A 22,327-nucleotide genomic window follows, 5' to 3' on the forward strand; every position below is an offset into this window, starting at 1 on the left:
AAGACAACAGCATTTCTCCGGGTACTGCAAAAGAGCTATACGTGAAGAGTGACTGGTCTGCTTCCAAGACTCAAGTGTCATCTGAATGAGGATGTCTGTGCAGTGTGGAAGAAGAAGGGAACGTTGTCAATGAGGTCGGGTACGAGCCTGCTACCGGAGCACGACGAATTATTGCACATACATATAGTATGTCGATCGCTGGATGGCGAAAATCTGCACTCATTTTATCTTCAGGGTGGTCAAAGTGTGTGCAATCAGAGCGTCTTTCAGACTCTGTAGTTTCGACATTCTGTTCAACTGGCAATATTTACGGATTTTTTCGTAACAAGCCTTTACCGAAAATGCGCATTGTTCAAGAAAACTCTGACTTAAAAAAATTGGGTGTTGAGATTTCACATAGATTAAATAACAAAGCTATTAGTATAATTTCATCTGTCAAAATCCTGCATTCAAATTAATAAAAGTAACTGTTGACGAAGGGAATGGTAACGTCACGTAATTAACATCAAGATACAGTAGAAGGGATGTGATATATTAAGCTGGAGTAGTGGAAGCGCCACTTTTTATATAACCAAGGGGCTTATTAGTTTAGTGTATCGAAAAAATGAAAATAGCGAGTGTTTGACGCAGTAAGACGTACGACGAATTAATTAAATGAGAATTTTTCATTAAGAGATGAGTAGAGCCGCTGCTGGTGAGGAGACGACACGGAAATAGGGATGAGTGGGGTCGCTTTTGTCACAGCGATCGAAACTACTTTATTTTACTTTTATATTGGCCTTTCTTTTCAACTTGTCCCGCTTCAGAAATCTCCATATAACCCACGCCGGCCCACAGGGTAAGTGAATTTATTAAATTTTAACGAGGTAGTCCTAAAAGGAAATTGCTTGCGGATAGGACTAACCAAATATAACGATCTACAAAATAGCTGGCTACTTACTAAGTTTAACTTGTGTCTCATTGTAAATTTCATCGTATCGTCTATGCGCATAAGAACACGTTATACACATCACCAACGTATGTAATGTTACTAATGCGTTTGCGTCATTTAAGGCGTTCCAGATAGTTATGTGAGGGACTTCGAAATATCTCCTAAGGACACAAAATTAACTTCAGTGTTCGCTTTCCTTTTTATCGACTTGATTGAGACTGTACTAGAAAACTTAAGAAAGTAATAAAACGATCTGATTAAAAGACAAACGCTCCTTTCCCTATCAGTGTAGATATAGTAGTCTGGAAAATAAATTCGGAACTTACGAAATATGACCTGCGGAGAAAGTATACAGAAAACTACCATAATAATAAAACATTCACTTTTTCATGATTGTTCCATTATTTTCGAAGGAGAATTTTATTTGGCAGTCCATATCTTATATAGTATTTTTCTGAATGTATCAGTTCAATATCTACACTTTCCTGTTTTTATTTATTTATATAATTATAAACAACTATTTAAATATGTAAATAATTAAATTATATGCAATAAAGTTAGCTGTGGAATCGATATTCTCAGCAAAAGTCTTCATCAACAAACTAATAAAAAGGAAATTCAACGAAATTTTATAGGTCCATGTAACTGAGAAAGAGGAAGAATTTTGGTAATCCCAGAGGATGTCAAAACATTTGAATAAAAGATCCATCGCCAGTCCAATAGAGCAATAATCATGGTTAACCAGTTGGTTATTCACATGACGATTATTACGTGACTGAAGCTCGTATAGCCGGCCGGTGTGGCTGAGCGGATCTCGGCGCTTCATCAGCTTCCTTACATCTTAGTATATATATATAGTTAAGGCTCACCGGCCACTTGACCATCTTCTTCTTCTGTGCGAATGCACAAACAGTGCCCGAACTCGTACGGGAATCGGCAACGCGCCGCGAGTAATGAGTATAATGGGCGGGGGCACTACGAATGTAGTGCGGGACAATACGTTGAGAATGTGAGTTTCGCGGAAGGCGTGCCAGAGATAAATCCCTGCAGTCACGTTATCCTTTGTGTCCTCGCTGGCTCAGAACTCGATTGACCCATGGACTTTTATCCATCCTGAGAATACTTATTTCCCCGCCACCAATAATCATGCTATTATATGGGTCAAGGGATGGACGATCACCTACATGTATAATGATGGCGACATATCACGCCTTGATTTCTGGCAGTACTTACAAACCGCCCACAGTGAAGTCGAACACCGACCGCGCTACCGCGCCTTCTTCGCCAATTACCTACATGCGATCTTTACGTCACCCCCGCTCAGTTGGATGGTGCCACACGCCGACAGCACTCCCGCCCCCCCCCCCCCCCCCAGCTGACATCTAAGACCCCCGCGCTACTTTCTACATTGTAAACCACAGTGGAGTAGGCGCATGGACACGCGCCTCCTTTCTTTTATGCACTAAACCAGAAAACGCTGGTTTTTCCCTCACTCCACTGTATATTGCTTCACACCTCTTAGCTTACATCAGTATTATTACTCTTTTTTTTCTACACCTTGTTCATAAAAAAAATTGCTCGCCTTGTACGAGTATAATGTCTTGTGTTATTTTCGCCGGAAGGATGGCATTTCTGTTGTATTTAAGTTTGTACCAATAAAGATCTTTAGTTCATTTACCCTGTTCCTGGCGAAAAAAAAAACATAATAAAAATAATAAAATAAAAATAAATCAAAAAGCTACTTTGAGGGAGTGATTCAGGGACGAGAGGGGGAGTCATCGTGGCCAGGCCTCGGGTTCCGACCCCTGCACGCCTTGTCTCCACCTACTCATAACTGAACACTCTTAAAATAGCTTTCTATATAAAAAAAATAATAATAATAAAAGTTGGTAGAGCACTTGCCTGCGAAATGCAGAGGTCCCGAGTGAGAGTCTCGGTTCAAAATCTAAAAAAAAAAAATAAAAATAAAAATAAAAAAAATAAAAAAACAAAGATGAATAGAGCGTCTGCCATGTAAGCAGGAGATCCCGGGTTCGAGTCCCAGTCGGGGCACACATTTTCATCTGTCCCCGTTGACGTATGTCAACGCCTGTAAGCAGATAAGGGTGTTCATTTCGCTGTAATTGCATATGTTGTAAACTGTTGCATTACATAAAATGATTTTTCAGTTAAAATTACTCTGGGAGTTCAGTAGGGAAAAAGGTCTAGCGCCCCTGGTTAACAACGACACATGTCGGTGATGTGACAGAATAGGTATTTCTTAATCACAGAATACCAGTTCTGCTGCGGATGGCAGACATTCTAACAATTCATATTCTGGTTTTCTCATTTGGTCGCCAGTTAATGTTGTACCTTTTGCAAGGTAATCTATGAGATGAATCACTTTTATATCCGAGATAACACTGGCTGTGAGCTGTCGAGCAGAAGAAGCCGACTTTTACCTTTTCCTACTTGGCCACTGCTCCAGCCATAGCTTCGACTCAGGTTGCGGTGCTAGCTTGCTTGACCTATTTTTCATCTACACAAAAATCTCCGTGCCAACGCACAAAATTAATTTACTTAAAAACAAGAAAACAGTTAAGGAACGGTGTTAATGTCAGCAATCAACAAATATAGGACCCAACGTGTACAAAACTTTTAGTATTTAAGGCTTCTTCACGTGCTACTTCCTACAACTTTAATCATCAGTCTCCAGTACCAAACTGTCGACCTTCTTGAATGTTTCACCTGTTTAGGAACGTCATTCAAATGAATTGTTTTTGAAGTACGGCTGCATTTAAAAGAAACCATTTATTTCTTAATTGATCAAAACGAAACAGCAGACTTGAATGAATTTCCGTCTACACCGTCTAAAACAAAGAATTTTATAGCGGCACAGTATTCCACTTTTCCGTTCTAACGCAACAAAAAACACTACTTGTCTCAAATGCAGTGCAATCAAATTAAGTTTACGTTTGACTTACGGTACAATGGACCACATACATAATAAAAGCAAAATTTCACTGATAACAGATGGCATGTCTGTGTCAGGTGGTAAAGTTTCCACCTCGACCTCGCGATGTGAAGTGATATTGTAACGTACCCCTTATAGCTGCATTCGGCTGACAATTAACCGTGTGGTTGTGTGCGTAAATTGTCCGGAAACAAGGCATCACTTCCGAAACAAGCCGAATCAAAATTGGTAACGTTTACCACTAACTGTCTTAAATGACTGTGATTCTTTCCTCGACCTAACACTAAAATTTTAGCCGGCCGGAGTGGCCGAGCGGTTCTAGGCGCTACAGTCTGGGGCCACGCGACCGCTACGGTCGCAGGTTCGAATCCTGCCTCGGGCATGGATGTGTGTGATGTCCTTAGGTTAGCTAGGTTTAAGTAGTTCTAAGTTCTAGGGGACTGATGACCTCAGATGTTAAGTCCCATAGTGCTCAGAGCCATTTGTACCATTTTTTAACTAAAATTGTAATTAATTAATACTACTTGTAGAGATCACATTAAGACTGAAATGGTTTTCATTGGTCCCGATCTATATTATTGTAAAGGAACTGAATAATTAATGACAATAATACGATAGCTAGTTAATTAAGGGCGAATTATACTGTCTCAGCCAGTACATTGTCAGCAGGATAATCAATCTCTATATCTGAATTGGCGTGTGCACTACGAACTACGTCATTTGCGGCAAATGCCAATTCTATAAAAACTGCTTACAAGTCTATGGGTTGGCAGTCTTGTACGTTTATTTGTGAGCATGAACAGTGCTACCCAACAATGGATGAAAGATCACTACACGTCGTTACGACACGCAATGAACTAATCTAGCCAAATTTACTTTAAATTCACTTGAAGAATTATTTTTTCTACACTTTCAATCACGAAGGGCCAAAGATGCTGAAGCAGGACACCAGACACATGGTATAACCATAACTTAAGAAAATTTATATCGGCCAAAATTCAATAAAATCTATACTTTTATCTCTTCAAATTTTGAATAACATTTATTTTAAAGATTGAAGAACACTCAGCTAATTAATTAGTTACTCTGTAAAGCAGGGGTGTAGATACTGGATGAGGGGTCCAAATCAAACTTAACCCCTCTTCCTTCCCCCGGAGCCATGAAGCTTTTTCTTCTTTTTTTAAAAAAAATATAAAATGTCGCTCACGTTAAAATATGTGAGTTATTAGTAGTAATGAATGTGAGATGAAATTTTTATTGTTAAACACTTACAATGACTCTTAGAAGTCTGGGGCCGGCCACGGTGGCCGAGCGGTTCTAGGCGCTTCAGTCTGTAGCAGCGCGACTGCTACGGTAACAGGTTCGGATCCTGCCTCGGCATGGATGTGTGTGATGTCCTTAGGTTAGTCAGGTTTTAGTAGTTCTAAGTTCTAGGGGACTGATGACCTCAGCTGTTAAGTCTCATAGTGCTCAGAGCCATTTGAACCATTTTTTTAGAAGTCTGGCAGCAAGAAGATGTGGCACGATGTCTATAAGCTGGCTTTCAGCTTGTTATCGGTACACTTCGCCTCTGCTGTCTTATGTTTACGATTGCAGCCATATCTAGTGACCTAACACCTGCAGCACTGTGCAGTAGCGTGGCGAACATGTGTTGTGTGTGTCTACTGAAGTACTAACAGTGTAACGAGTATGTTTGAACGTTAACAACCCTATGAAATGCTTTCACATAAGCTTTTTCGTTCTGTGTATAATTTATGCCATAGCTGCTGATTATTTTATCCGCACTCATGTGTGCTAAAGTGTTATCATTTTTTTATTAAAATGAAACTCCTGTAGCTGTACTTAAGATTTTATATTTACTTGGCTACTAGTTTCGACGTTACATCAACGCCATCTTCAGGCCCGTACACTATGATTAAATCAGTTGTGTGTGGCTCATTACCAGAAGTCCGCGGAGAGACCAACACATGCTCCACATGGATGGCGGGCAGTAGCTAGTGTGCTATCATTCTATCTTACGTTACACTTCAAGCCGCGGACAAAATTCTCTTTCCTGCTTTCTCCACACCTCACACCCCTCTGAGGTAGAAGCTTAACTTCACACCGACAATTTAAACATATCTGTCGATATCTATGGTGCGGAACTACGGCGTGTAAGATCACTAAAACCTAAAATAAAAGAAGAGATAACGATTACCAAAAATGTGAACAAGCGAGGTGGCACAGTCGTTAGCATACTGGACTTGCATTCGGCAGGATGACGGTTCAAACACGCGTTCAGTCATCCTGATTTAGGTTTTCCGTGATAGTTCCTTTGAAAGGACACGACCGACTTCCTTCCCCATCCTTCCTTACTCCGATGGGACCGATGACCTCGCTATTTGGTCCCCTTACCGAAACCAACCAGTCAACCAACCAAAAACTTGGAAGCTTTAATCAAAATGGTTCAAATGGCTCTGAGCACTATGCGACTTAACTTCTGAGGTCATCAGTCGCCTAGAAATTAGAACTAATTAAACCTAACTAACCTAAGGACATCACACACATCCATGCCCGAGTCAGGATTCGAACCTGCGATCATACCGGTGTCTCGGTTCCAGACTGTAGCACCTAGAACCGCACGGCCACTCTGGCCGGCAAGGTTTAATCCTTCATGCTTTAGAGTGTTTCAAAGTTTAATCTGTAGTCATCTGACAACTATCGACGTCTGCAAGGAGAGGCAAGACGTGCAATTGACCTCCAACACCTCCCCCCAGAATTGGAATTGCTATACCCTCAAATGAATGACGCGCCACGAAGGAATCATCCGAACGGGACGGAAACCAGTAGATGTGACGTATATGTACAGACAAACAAATGATTACAATTTCATAAAAATTGAATTATCTGTGCAAGAGAAGGAGCTTCATAAACTGAGCAAGTCAATAACGGTTGGTCCAGCTCTAGCCGTTATGCAAGCAGTTATTGTGCTTGGCATTGATTGATAAGGGTTGTTGGATATTGTCCTGCAGATATTGGATCAAATTCTGTCTAATTGGCGCGTTAGATCGCCAGAGTCCCGAGCAGGATGATGGAGCGCCGTGCCCAGCGTTCCCAATTGGGGAGAAATCGAGCGACCTCGCTGGCCAAGCTAGGGTTTAGCAAGCGCGAAGACAAGCAGTATGAACTCCCGCCTTGTGCGGGCTGTCGTTACCTTGCTGAAATGTAAGCCCAGGATGGCTCGCTATGGAGGGCGACAAAACGAGGCGTAGAGTATCGTCGACGTATCGTTGTGCTGTAAAGTGCTGCCGATAACAACAAAAGGAATGGCACCGCCAGATCATCAGTCCTGGCTGTCGGGCCGTATGGCGAGCGACAGTCAGGTTGGTTTCCGACCGCTGTCAACGCCGTCTCCAGCCACGTCTTCGGCCTGGAATCTCATTGGCTGGGGTAGAATTATTCTCGGTGATGGGTCCCGCTTCGATCTGAGCCCTGATAACCAGCAAAGATGTGTCTAGAGACGCAACAAACAGTGGTGGGATAGCAACGAGCCAGCCGCCCGTCAGACCGCCTGACGAAGAGGAGTGACGGTCTCGGGTGCCATTTCATTCTGCAACAGGACCCTTTTGGATGTCATCTGCGGTACTCTTAAAGCACACCGACATGTCGTCTATATTCTATGCCCTGTTTTGTTGCCCTTCGTGCAAGCCATCCTCGACTTACATTTTTCACCGCGTATGTTTCTACTGCTCGGCTTCGTGCCTGCCAGATCCTGCCTTGGCGATCAAGGTCGCCGGATTTCCCTCCAGTTGTTTGGAGCATTATGGGCAGGGTCCTCCAGCCGGCTTGGGATTATGACGATATCACGTGCCAGTTGGACAGAAAAAATATGTTCAAACGAGTTTGAAATCTTATGGGACTTAACTGCTAAGGTCGTCAGTCCCTACGCTTACATACTATTTAACCTAAATCACCCGAACGACAAACACACACACCCCTGCCCGAGGGAGGACTCGAACCTCCGCCAGGACCAGCCGCACAGTCCATGACTGCAACACCTTAGACCGCTCGGCTATGATGGACAGAATGTGGCCTCGTGATGACTGGGTGTTGTGTGATGTCCTTAGGTTAGTTAGGTTTAAGTAGTTCTAAGTTCTAGGGGACTGATGACCATAGATGTTAAGTCCCATAGTGCTCAGAGCCATTTGAATCATTTTCAATTGCGTAACAACACCCTGTAGCTCTGTGCTGGGGTCACTGACCAATCACCGAACGTATATTTGTTTACTTGAAGATTAAACGACAAATAGTATCTGTGGAACTTTTAGAACATTTTGTCACACCGATAGCAAGAAGGGAGTGGCAGTATTCAGCGTGACTGAAATTGTATTGTCACCGTCGTCGTCGTCATCGTCGGGTTCACCTGAGGTGGTATTTCACGATAAATTTGTTTATTTGTATTTTGGAAGTTTGAAACGTTATCATACTCTTATAAATGTGTTAATTTTATAATGTTAAACTTACATGACAATAAATGTAACTGTTGTATCATCCATTCGGTATAAAAGTTGTGGGGTTACGATTAAAATAAAACAGAAATACGTAGCCTGTTTCTAAATGAGGGTAGTGCATCGGCCATTGGGAAGAAAAGCACTTTAAGAGCGAAAATGTGTCTATAAGTGTCTGCAGAGGATTAATGAATGGTGCGACAGCTGGCAGCTTTCCCTAAACGTAGATAAATGTAATATAATGCGCATACATAGGGGCAGAAATCCATTCCAGTACGATTATGCCATAGGTGGTAAATCATTGGAAGCGGTAACGACCGTAAAATACTTAGGAGTTACTATCCGGAGCGATCTGAAGTGGAATGATCACATAAAACAAATAGTGGGAAAAGCAGGCGCCAGGTTGAGATTCATAGGAAGAATTCTAAGAAAATGTGACTCATCGACGAAAGAAGTAGCTTACAAAACGCTTGTTCGTCCGATTCTTGAGTATTGCTCATCAGTATGGGACCCTTACCAGGTTGGATTAATAGAAGAGATAGACATGATCCAGCGAAAAGCAGCGCGATTCGTCATGGGGACATTTAGTCAGCGCGAGAGCGTTACGGAGATGCTGAACAAGCTCCAGTGGCGGACACTTCAAGAAAGGCGTTACGCAATACGGAGAGGTTTATTATCGAAATTACGAGAGAGCACATTCCAGGAAGAGATGGGCAACATATTACTACCGCCCACATATATCTCGCGTAATGATCACAACGAAAAGATCCGAGAAATTAGAGCAAATACGGAGACTTACAAGCAGTCGTTCTTCCCACGCACAATTCGTGAATGGAACAGGGAAGGGGGGATCAGATAGTGGTACAATAAGTACCCTCCGCCACACACCGTAAGGTGGCTCGCGGAGTATAGATGTAGATGTAGATGTAGATGTAATTAATTCATGGTCAAATCATATTAATGTGACCACCGCCTATGTTCGATGTCAGCATGCAGTAACCACTCGCAGACGGCAGATGGCAGCACCATCAGTGGATGTATATGAAGCTTGGGGGGGGGGGGGGGGTGCGGAAGCAGAGCAGTCGTTGTAGATGGCCGGCCGCGGTGGTCTAGCGGTTCTGGCGCTGCAGTCCGGAACCGCGGGACTGCTACGGTCGCAGGTTCGAATCCTGCCTCGGGCATGGGTGTGTGTGATGTCCTTAGGTTAGTTAGGTTTAAGTAGTTCTAAGTTCTAGGGGACTTATGACCTAAGATGTTGAGTCCCATAGTGCTCAGAGCCATTTGAACCATTTTGAACCAGTCGTTGTAGATGGACTGATTTATCTAACATCCAAAAGAGCATGATCATTGGGTTTCAGGTGAAGAGCGAAATCTTTTCCAAAACAGCTAAGTTTGTAAGCCGTTCGCGATCCGCCCTCGTTAAAGGACACTTCGCATGACGAAATGGCTCTATCCAAAACGGGCGCCGAAGAAACTGAGGTGCACCACGAGACGATAGTGGTAAACGACGGCTGGGGAGATGTATACGGGCGATTAGACGTCCAACTGTTGAGCAATTGACTCCACAGGTGAACGGAAGAGCTACCAGTAGTGTCTCCTCAATGACCGTTCAGCGAACGTTGCTGCGTATGGACGTCTGACTCTTGAATCCATTCTGATAGTTGTCCGTCGGCGACGAAAGTAACTACACTCCTGGAAATTGAAATAAGAACACCGTGAATTCATTGTCCCAGGAAGGGGAAACTTTATTGACACATTCCTGGGGTCAGATACATCACATGATCACACTGACAGAACCACAGGCACATAGACACAGGCAACAGAGCATGCACAATGTCGGCACTAGTACAGTGTATATCCACCTTTCGCAGAAATGCAGGCTGCTATTCTCCCATGGAGACGATCGTAGAGATGCTGGATGTAGTCCTGTGGAACGGCTTGCCATGCCATTTCCACCTGGCGCCTCAGTTGGACCAGCGTTCGTGCTGGACGTGCAGACCGCGTGAGACGACGCTTCATCCAGTCCCAAACATGCTCAATGGGGGACAGATCCGGAGATCTTGCTGGCCAGGGTAGTTGACTTACACCTTCTAGAGCACGTTGGGTGGCACGGGATACATGCGGACGTGCATTGTCCTGTTGGAACAGCAAGTTCCCTTGCCGGTCTAGGAATGGTAGAACGATGGGTTCGATGACGGTTTGGATGTACCGTGCACTATTCAGTGTCCCCTCGACGATCACCAGTGGTGTACGGCCAGTGTAGGAGATCGCTCCCCACACCATGATGCCGGGTGTTGGCCCTGTGTGCCTCGGTCGTATGCAGTCCTGATTGTGGCGCTGACCTGCACGGCGCCAAACACGCATACGACCATCATTGGCACCAAGGCAGAAGCGACTCTCATCGCTGAAGACGACACGTCTCCATTCGTCCCTCCATTCACGCCTGTCGCGACACCACTGGAAGCGGGCTGCACGATGTTGGGGCGTGAGCGGAAGACGGCCTAACGGTGTGCGGGACCGTAGCCCAGCTTCATGGAGACGGTTGCGAATGGTCCTCGCCGATACCCCAGGAGCAACAGTGTCCCTAATTTGCTGGGAAGTGGCGGTGCGGTCCCCTACGGCACTGCGTAGGATCCTACGGTCTTGGCGTGCATCCGTGCGTCGCTGCGGTCCGGTCCCAGGTCGACGGGCACGTGCACCTTCCGCCGACCACTGGCGACAACATCGATGTACTGTGGAGACCTCACGCCCCACGTGTTGAGCAATTCGGCGGTACGTCCACCCGGCCTCCCGCATGCCCACTATACGCCCTCGCTCAAAGTCCGTCAACTGCACATACGGTTCACGTCCACGCTGTCGCGGCATGCTACCAGTGTTAAAGACTGCGATGGAGCTCCGTATGCCACGGCAAACTGGCTGACACTGACGGCGGCGGTGCACAAATGCTGCGCAGCTAGCGCCATTCGACGGCCAACACCGCGGTTCCTGGTGTGTCCGCTGTGCCGTGCGTGTGATCATTGCTTGTACAGCCCTCTCGCAGTGTCCGGAGCAAGTATGGTGGGTCTGACACACCGGTGTCAATGTGTTCTTTTTTCCATTTCCAGGAGTGTAAATAGCCACTGAATGGTGACACGTGGTGTTTTCAGATGAATGACGTTTTATGCTCTATCGGAAAGATGGCATATGCCGTGAAACGTCTGAAAGCAAACACCCTGCAACAATCGTCGCAACAGCCCTGGCCGGAGGAGGGAGCGTTATAGTCTGAGGAATGTTTTAATGTCATTCCCTGGGTGACTTCGTCATTATGGAAGGCGCAATAGATGAACGTAAGTATTCTTGGGGACCGCGTCCAACCGCAGAAGCAGTTTGTTTTTCCCCGGAATGATGCCGTCTACCAGCAATCAATGAAACGTGTCACACAGCTCAAAGCGTATGTGCGTGGTTCTAAGACCACCGGGATGTGTTTATCGTACTACCCTGGCCACCAGACTCCCCGGATTTAAACCCAGTCAAGAATCTGTGAGACAACCTCGATCGGGCTGTTTGCCGTCATGGGTCCTCAACCGGGAAACGTAGCCCAGCTGGCCACCGCACTGGAGCCGGCCGGCAGGGCTTCACATCCCCGTCGGTGCCTTCCACAACCTCACTGATTCACTCCCTGCACTTCTCGCGTCGATCAGCGCAGCAGGCTTTTACATTGTGCTCACATTAATATGATTGGACAGTGTAGAACAATACGACATTGCAGTGTCTGCATTCTTCAGAAGTGCGACGAAATGTTCCTTAGACGATGTAGGCATGTCCGAAGGGAACAGGCACTGCGGCGACTACAGCAGTTACGAAAAACGAAATGTATTCTCAGTCTGGAATTTGGGGAGCCATCAGTTTTATAATGGAATGACGACAATAAAACCTGTGCCGGATTGGGTCTCTAACCCGGATTTCCCGATTATCTGGAGCGGTCGCCTTACCACGAAGCTATTGCACTGTATTTCCTAGGGTGGTCATGAATTTGAAGTTTATAAGTGCCATGTGGTGATAGTTACTGTATGAATTGCTGGCGCAGTGCACCGAAGAATAATCAAATGCAGTGTGTTGCAATGTATTCCATGGACATTACAGATTTTGTGTCTGAACTCTCTATTCTTTGGTCGTCTTTTTCTGTTATTGGACGTGAAGAAAAAAGAACGATTCCCTGAAGTTCATCTTGCTGTAATTGTCTATGTAAGTTTAAAACGAAGAAAAAACATTGTTGTTCAGTACTTAAGTTTTGTGTACAGGATTCAATAATGTGAATTCTTCAACCTCTTATCTGAATATTGACCACTGTTGGGCGCCATACTAGAAAATAATTAGTAATTTTCTTTCAGCTCATCTTCGAGACGTGCCGCCAGTTAGGACACTAAACTTTCTTTCAGATTCCACCAGCTATGCAGCCGCTATGAATAACTTAATATATTTCACTTTAAGATTTTCTCAAGGTTGCGAAATAATATCCCAGGCAGAAAGGCCTGGTGACAGGATTCTAGTTCTAGCATCAGATTTCATCTGCAAAAGTTTAGGCTCGTTATCTTATATTGGTATTCGAGAGGAAACCACGATCTTGAGTTACGGGTTGCATTACATCACATTGAACTGACATACGAAATATTTACGGGTGCTATAAACACACGAGTTTTAACTGTACTTTGGATATACGTACGTTGAGGAATATCTGGTGATTCAAGAGAGAGACAGTTAATTATTTATAATCCCGTAACCACCCTGAGTACTGAGCTAGTTTGCTGATTGCTGATGCGCGTCGGGCTAAATTAAAAATGCATTACCCTGTTATTAGTATTAATAGTTATTTCTCTTTTGTTTTGACGTCACTTTATTAAAAGATATCAAAGCAGATATAATAAATTTAAAATTTGATTAAATTACATTACACTATCCGAGCTTCACTCAGGGCTAGACGCAAACTTCCATATGTCATCAACCACATGTCTACGACGTACACTCTTACATTCATTAGTATATTCCCTCACAAGGAAGACAGTTTGATTGGAAGTTGCTTGCTCGGCATCGGCGGATAAAGACGATATCGCAATGCTCGTGTTGCTCAGAAGTACGATGCAATGTTCCTTCGAACACAGCAATACCGTATTTAACTGCTGACAACGCACAAGTGACATTCAAAAAAAATGGTTCAAATGGCTCTGAGCACTATGGGACTCAACTGCTGTGGTCATAAGTCCCCTAGAACTTAGAACTACTTAAACCTAACTAACCTAAGGACAGCACACAACACCCAGCCATCACGAGGCAGAGAAAATCCCTGACCCCGCCGGGAATCGAACCCGGGAACCCGAAGTGACATTCAGTTGTCTATCCTGTATGGTAATATACTGAACGTACGAATACAAGTGGTACACACGTGGTTGACGACATTTGGCAGTTTGGGTCAAGCCGTGAGTCGTGATCGGATAGCCAAATGGTAGGACGACCGTTCGCGATAAGCGAGAAATCCGGGCTCTAGCCCCCGTCTGCCACAAATTATCATTGTCACTCCATTACGCAGCTGATGATAGTCCGTACTCGCAGCTGTGATTGCCGTACAGTTCATGCAACTATAGAGTAGAGTCATATTACGCGAATCCAGTGGCCTCTATATTACGAAGTGAGAAACTGCAAGGTTATTTGACGCAAACGTTTACGTAAGTTGCGGGTCAGTGCTTCCGTCAGCGCTTCACTTGGAGAGGAAGCTTTTCGCTTTCAAATAAATAAAAGAAATGAAAAAAAAAAACGGTGAGTTACTTGTGAACAGTGGTACAGCTATCACATTTTCATGTAAACCCAAAATACTTCAAACTGGAAGTTTAAGTCATAGAAACATAATTCGCCACGCTTCAAATCATAGTATTCAATTTATCGGACGGTTCTGATCAATCAATGAAAAAAGTAGTCAACTGACAGTCGTACTAATAATTTCGAAGTTAATAGTTATCTTCTTACAGTGAATAGTCACTGGTGATGAGTCATGGGCGTACCACTACATGCCCGAAACCAGGTAGGCGCCTATGGAGTGGAGACATGCTGGTTCCCCATCACGAAAAAAAAAATCGAAGTGACTGAAAGTGCTAGAAACGTGCTTCTGACAATGTTCTGGGATATGTATGATGTGTTACGGGTGCACTGTGCTGAACACGGGACCAACGTGAATGCTGCAGCCTGCGTTAAAGCTTTGGATTAATTAGGTCGTGCCTTTCGTGACAAACGCCACAAAAGTAATGCTAACGGTGTCAGACTTCATGACAATGCTCGTCCCCATGTTGCTGCTCATCGCCAGTCTTGGGTGGGAGCTGCTCCGGCATCCACCATGCGGTTCTGACCTTGCACCGTCGGACTTTCATCTGGCTCCATGAAGAAATTCCTAGCCAGCCACACTTTGCGTCCGACGCGAAAGTGAAATCAGCAGTCCGCAGGTGGCTGTACTGCGACCAAACGGACTTTTACGAACAGGGCATACTGAAACTGGTACCACGACAGGAGAAATGCGTTGAGAGCGTCGGTGACTGTGCATGAAAGTAGGTGATTTTTATGTTATCTTACCTATTAAACATTTTGGTAATAAAATTATTGTGCGTTGCTTTCCGATCTTCCCCCAAGCTGCGAAGAGACTGCTGTTGTTAATAAGTCAAAGAATTTTTAATTGGTATCTGGTTTACTTATCAAAACAGATTCACCTAAAAAAATCAGAATTATTTCAAAAAAACATGGAACTGATCATTCTCCAAAGATTCTCCCGCAGGCCACAGCGAGAGACATAGCGGGCTGCATGTGGCCCGCCGGCAATATGTTGTAGCAGTAGTAGTAGTAGTAGTAGTAGTAGTAGTAGCTTTATTCGTCTGTAGATCTCTTTTTACAAGGATATAGGACATGTCAAAGTATTTACATGTGTAGATCGATTTCAAATAAGCTAATTCGTATACACATATATTTACAGACTTCTAGTTAGAGACAATCATTTGATTTACTCATGGTATATAATACTTTTTATACAAATAACTTATTAAATAATGTAATGCCACACTGTTCACTCCTATCTCACTATCAGTCACTGCACACACTATACACACATTGTTCGCAACTTCCCATTTGCTATCGTGAAAAACTGAGTCGGCATCCCTCCATAATGAGTGAGATGTTGAGCTCAGAAAGAGGAAGAGGTGTAAGTATTTCTAGAAAGGAAAAAAGAAGAGAAAAAACATAAAGTGAAGGTGTTATGTGGGATGTTGTATGTTTTATAATCATTATTGTTATTATTTATTTGTATAACATTTTTTTTATCAAACCCCTACTCTGTTTCATCTAAGTAATCCTTCAATGTATAAAACGTATTGCATAAGAGGCACTTTTTAGCTGCCTTTTTAAATAAATGTATTTTTGCAATTTCTTTAATCTCTTTTGGTAATTTATTGTACAGTTTTATTCCTTGGTAATAAACGATGTTTTGTGTTTTACGTTTATTTTTTCTTGGTGAAGTCTATCTCTTGTTGCATGATTAGGGACAGAGCTGTTTGTGCAGTAATTATCAATGTTATTTTTAGTGTGTACAACTGACTGGTAAATGTATTCACATGAAGCAGTTAAAATCCCCAGTGTTTTGAACAGATCTTTACAATGAGCTCGACTAGTATTTTTGATTATTATTCTTATGGCTCTTTTCTGGAGTTTGAAAATTGTGCTCATATTTTGTGCATTTGTTCCCCAAAAATGCCATAGTTAAGAATTGGATGTACTTATGAGTAATATTTAACTAAAAGACACTGCATGTTACACACTGATTATAGGATTCTAAGGGCATAACATGCTGATGACATTCTGTTTGCACGAACCTTCGTGTGTTCACACCACTTCAACTGAGAATCAACATTCATTCCTAGAAATTTTGCATTTGTTACACAGTCTGTAGAGGTGCCATCTACATTTAATTTAATTGTGCACCCGTGACTTAGAGAATAGATGTATAGTTTCGGAGTCCAGCTACGCTCCCGATGTTATGGAAGAAAATGGTTGGTGACATCCACACTGCACGAGGCCTGGCCTACTCACATACAGGCGCCAAACGGCGCAAACTGGATTAGCGGCAGCAGCCTCGTGCGCGGCCGCTGCTGCCAGCAGCGTACTCACCAGCCCTCGGCTGCGGGCAGCGCGAGGCGAGCGTTGCACCCGGCGGGAAGTGGAGCGCGGCACGTCCGGCCGGACCTTCACGGCGATGGCCGGCCAGCGGCGCCGCGAGCACCAAGTACTGCTCTGTACCGCTGCTCCTCATACGGCGTATCTGGCCGACTATTTTCCGATAATATCCGCAGCAAATACAGTTCGCACAAAAAAAGGGATTAGGTACCGGTGGCAAAAAATATAGTCTATACTGTCGTGTGTGTATTCAGCGTGACGTCCGCCTTGAACGGAAAAATTTGTAAGCTGCCTGTACTTCGTAAAATGAACTGAGTGAGCCTAGAAAAACCCCACAGAATTCTCCTCTGATGAAAATGCCCTCTTTTCTCCTTGACCCCCAAAAAATTTTAAAACGTAACCTGATTGGAAAAAAAACTGCTAAAAACCAACTTGCGAGAAGATCAGTTTAGATTCTAGAGAAATGTAGGAGCACGAGAGGCAAAACTGACCCCAGACTTATCTTAGAGGATAGGTTAAGATAAGACAAGTCCTAGCATTTGCAAATGTAGAGAAAAATTTTGACGATGTTAACTGGAATACTCTTTCAAATTCTGAAAGTAGAAAGGGTAAAATACAGGGAAAAAAGGCTATCTATATATTGTTCTGTAACCAGCCGGCAAGTTATAAGAGTCTAGGGGCATGAAAGGGGAGCAGCGGATGAAAAGGGAGTGAGGCAGTATTGCAGCCAATCCACAATGTTATTCAATCGTACATGGAGAAAGCAGTAAAGGAAGAAATGAAAAATTTGGAGTAGAGCAGAAATTAAAGTCAGATCAGGGAAAAGATAAAAAACTTTAAGTTTTCCGATGACGTCATTCTGTCAGAGACAGCAAAGGACTTGGGAGAGCAGTTGAACAGAATGGACAGTGTCGTGAAAGGAGGATACAACAGGAACATTCACAAAAGCAGAAGAAGGTTAATGGATGATGCTAAGGGAATCAGATTTGGAAACAAGACAAAGTATTAGAAGAGTTTTCCTATATGGGCAGAAAAATATCTGGGGATGGTCGAAGTAGAGGGGATATAAAATGTAGACTGGCAACGGCAAAAAAGCGTTTCTGAGGAAGAGATATCTGTTAACATAGAATATGGATTTAAGTGTTAGGAAGCTTTTTCTGAAAATGTTTGTATGGAACGTAACCATCTATGGAAGTGAAACATCGACAGTAAAAATTTTGTTCAGTAATAGAATAGAAGCTTTTGAATTGTGGTGGTGCAGGAGAACGCCGTAGGTTAGATGGGTAGATCACTAAGGAGGAGGTAGTGAACAGAATTGGGGACAAACATTTGTGGTACAACCTAACTAGAAGAAGGGATAGGTTGATTGGGCACATTCTGAGACATCAAGTGATCACCAATTTATTATTGGAGGGAAGTATGACGGTTAAAAATCATAGAGGGAGATCGAGAGACGAAAACAGTAAGCAGATTCGGAACGCTGTCAGTTGTAGTAGTTACTGGGAGATGAAGAGACTTGCACAGGATAGAGTAGCACGGAGAGTTGCATCAAACCAGTCTTCGAACTGAAGACAGCAACAATTATATGACTTCAGGAATAATCTTAATACTGGCAAACTCACTTTGCGCAACGGTTAATTGTGCATTTGAAACTAATTATAACTTAATTGTGGACAAATTCCCTATTATAGAAATCAACACGCGATCCTCTAAATATTTCTTACCTTGCACCTCCAAGGGAAAGAAGGTTTAAGGAGCATGCTTGGCTTTTACTTATATTTCAGAATACAAACTTGCTACAAAAATTATAAGGAACGTGGCACCACCGCTCATGATCCGAAATTCTCGACGTTAACTTATTGTTGTGGTCTTCAATCCGAATACTGGTCTGATGCCGCTCTCCATGCTACTTTATCCTGTGCGAGCTTCTTGATTTCCGAATGGCTATTGCAATCTACATCTCTCTGAATCTGCTTCCTGTATTCATTTCTTGGTCTACCTCTAAGATTTCTATCCCCACACTTTCCTCCAGTACTAAATTGGTGATATCTTGATGTCTCAGAACGTGTTCTATCAACCGATCCCTTCTTTTGATCAAACTGTGCCACAGAGTTCTTGTTTCCTCCATTCTCTTCAGCACTTCCTCATTGGTAGCGTGATCTATCCATCTAATCTTCAGCATTCTTTTGTAGCACCACATTTCAAAAGCTTGTATTCTCATGTTTTCTAAGCAGCTTATCGTCCATGTTTCACTTGCGTACATGGCTCCACTCCACACAAACACGTCCAGAAAAGATTCCTTACACTTAAAACTATACTTGGTATTAACAAACTTTTGTTCAGAAACGCTTTTCTTGGCATTGCCAATATACCTGTTATATCGTCTCTACTCCGGCCATCAGCCATTATCAGTTATTTTGTTGCCCATATAACAAAAATCATCTACTACTTTAAATGTCCCCTTTCCTAATCTAATTCCCTGGGCATAACCTGATTTTCTTACACTACATTCCATTATTATTGTTTTGCTTTTGTTGATGTTCATCTTATATCCTTCTTTCAAGACTCTGTCCATTCCATTCAATTGCTGTTCCATGTCCTTCTTGATCTCCGAATGGCTATTGCAATCTACATCTCTCTGAATCTGCTTCCTGTATTCTGACAGAATTACAATGTCGTCGGAAAACTTTAAGGTTTTTATTTCTTCTCCTTGGACTGACTTTGAGTCCCAGTCCAAATACAGATTGAATAGCATCGGGGATAGGCTACAACCCTGTCTCACTCATTTCTTAACCAGTGCTTCACTTTCATGCCCCTCAACTCTTATAACTGTCATCTGGTTTCTATTGAAATTGTAAGCCGCTCGGGGGATCAGCGTGGTCCTGGGCGCCTTGCCATGGTTCGTGCGGCTCCACACGTCGAAGGTTCGAATCCTCCCTCGAGCATGGTTGGGTGTGTTGTCCTTTAGCGTCAGTCAGTCAGTTTCAAGTAATGTGTAAGCCTAGGGACCGATAACCTCAGCAGTTTGGTCCCATAGGAACTTAATACAAATTTCCAAATTTTTTCAAGTAGTAAATAGCCTTTCGCTCCATGTATTTTGCCCCTGCCACTCTCATAATTTTAGGGATAGTGTTCCACTCAACATTGTCATAAGCTTTCTCTGAGTCTTCAAATGGCTATAAACGTAGGTTTACCTTTCTTCATCCTGTCTTCTAAGAGACGTTGTAGCGTCACTGTTGCCTTGTGTGTTCCTACATTTCTCCTGAATCCAATGTGACCTTCCCCGAGGTCGGCTTCTACCAGTTTTTCCATTCTTCTGTAAAGAATTCGTGTTAGTGTTTAGCAACCATGACTCATTAAACTGATAATTAGGCATTATTCACACCTGTCAGCACCTTCTTTCTTTAGAATTGGAATTATTACAGTTTTCTTGAAGTCTGAGGGTATTTCGTTTGTCTCATATATCTTGCACACCATAGAGAATAATTCTGCCATTGCTGGCTCTCCCACTTCTATCAGTAGTTCAAACAGAAAGTCGTCTGTTCCCGGGGCCTTCTTTCGACTTAGGTCTTTCAGCGCTCTGTCAAATTCTTCGCGCAGTATCGTATCTCTCATCTCATCTTCATGTATATGCTTTTCCATTTTTGTAATATTGCCCTCACGTACATCTCTCTTGTATAGTCCCTCTATACACTCCTTCCACCTTTCAGTTTTCCCTTCTTTGCTTCGGACTGGTTATCCATCTAAGCTCTTGATATTCATGCAGCTGCTTTTCTTTTCTCCAAAGGTCTCTTTAATTTTCCTGTAGGCAATATCTATCTTTCCCCTAGTGAAAGATGCTTCTAAATCCTTACATTTGTCTTCTAGCCATCACTGCTTTGCGATTTTGCACCTCCTGTCAGTCTCATTTTTTGGACGCTCGTATTACATTTCGCTTTCTTCGTTTCCCGCATTTTTGCATTTTCTCCTTTCATCATTTAAATTCAATATCTCTTGTGTTGGCGACCGGTCGGTACTGTTGGGCCTTCACGGCCTGTTCGGGCGGAGTTCAGTTTTTTTTAGTTCTCTTGTGTTAGTTAAGGATATCTACTAGCCCTCGTCTTTTTACCTATTTGATCTTCTACTGCCTTCACCATTTTATCTCTCAAGGCTACCCGTTCTTCTTTTACTTTATTCCTTTCCCTCGTTCTTGTCAATCGTTCCCTAATGCTCCCTCTGAAACTCTCAACAACTCTTTCAGTTTGTCCAAGTTCCATCTCCTTACCTTTTTGTAATCTCTTCAGTTTTAAACCACAGGTCATTATCAATAAATTGTGGTCAGAGCCCACATCTGCCCCTGTAAATGCCTTACAATTTAAATCTGGTTCCGAAATCTCTATCTCATCATTATATAATCAATATGAAGCCTACCGGTGCCTCCAGGTCTCTTCCACGTATACAACATTCTTTCATGACTCTCAAACCAAGTGTTAGCGATGATTAAGTTATCCTCTGTGCAAAATTCTAACACGTAGCTTCCGCTTTCGTTCCTTTCCCCCAGTCCCTATTTTTCCCTCTCTTACTTTTCCTGCTAACGAATTCCAATCCCCATGACTGTTAAATTTTCGTCTCCCTTAACTATCTAAATAATTTCTTTTATCTGATCATATGTTTCTTGAATCTCTTCATCATCTGCAGAGATACCTGACATACAAACTTGTCCTATTGTAGTAGGCATGGGCTATGTGTCTGTCTTGTCTACAATAATGCGTTCACTGTGCTGTTCGTTGTAGCTTATCTGTGTTCCTATTTTCTTATTCATTATTAAAGCCACTTCTGCGTTACTCATGTTTGACTTCGTATTTATAACCCTGTGTTCACATAAGCAGAAGTCTTGTTCCTCCTGCAGCTGAAATTCATTGATTCCCACTATATCCAACTTTAACCTATCAACCCCCTTTTTAAATTTTGTAATCGACCTGTTCGATTAACGGATTTGACATTCAACGCTCCGTTACGTAGAACACCAATTTTCTTTCTGCTGAAAAAACTTATCTTCTGCAGTTTGAAATAAATTTGCTAGAATATTCTAAGCAACCTTTCCCTATTGAAAAATCTTGGTAGCGTGAGAATCATTCTCATGGGAACAACGGCCGCGCTGAGAGCACAAAATTATAATTTTATATCGTTATTGTACGACACAAGTACACCTAGCCTCATATCTTTCAAAGAAAAACCTTGTAAAAAATGTGCTGTAATATTTAATTTCCTAAGCGAACGCCGTATAAATAAATGTAACACACGTTTTGTAATAATGACTGAGTTTTGAAAACCTACAAGACAGAAATCGTAGTTAATAACAAAAAAGCCACATGGTATCCATAGCCAAAATCACACAAAGACTTCACCCACAGAGCAGTTGTAAAACTAACAAAATGCAAGAAATCTTTGGTGAATGAAATATTGTTTACTCAATTCTGTTACGAATGAAATACAGGACTACAGAAACTGCCCCACATGAATCGCAACCGCTAGTTCCCTGTGATATTCATATTGCTTCAGTAGCGAAAGGAAATTCCTTTTCCCATAGGGCTCGGCAAGTTCGTAATTATAGAAAAATAGTAACTTGTCTTCCAGAGTAGACGCATGGAGAAATGTTGTATCCACTTCTCAGCATATACTCATGTGTACAAACCCAAGACTGCGTTGATGTATCACCCTCCTTCCTTCTCAGTTTAATTGAAAACGGCCAACGTTATTACTACACTGTAACATACAAGCAAAATGCATAGCACC

Source organism: Schistocerca nitens, chromosome 1, assembly GCF_023898315.1.
Source record: "Schistocerca nitens isolate TAMUIC-IGC-003100 chromosome 1, iqSchNite1.1, whole genome shotgun sequence".
Lineage (NCBI taxonomy): Eukaryota > Metazoa > Arthropoda > Insecta > Orthoptera > Acrididae > Schistocerca > Schistocerca nitens.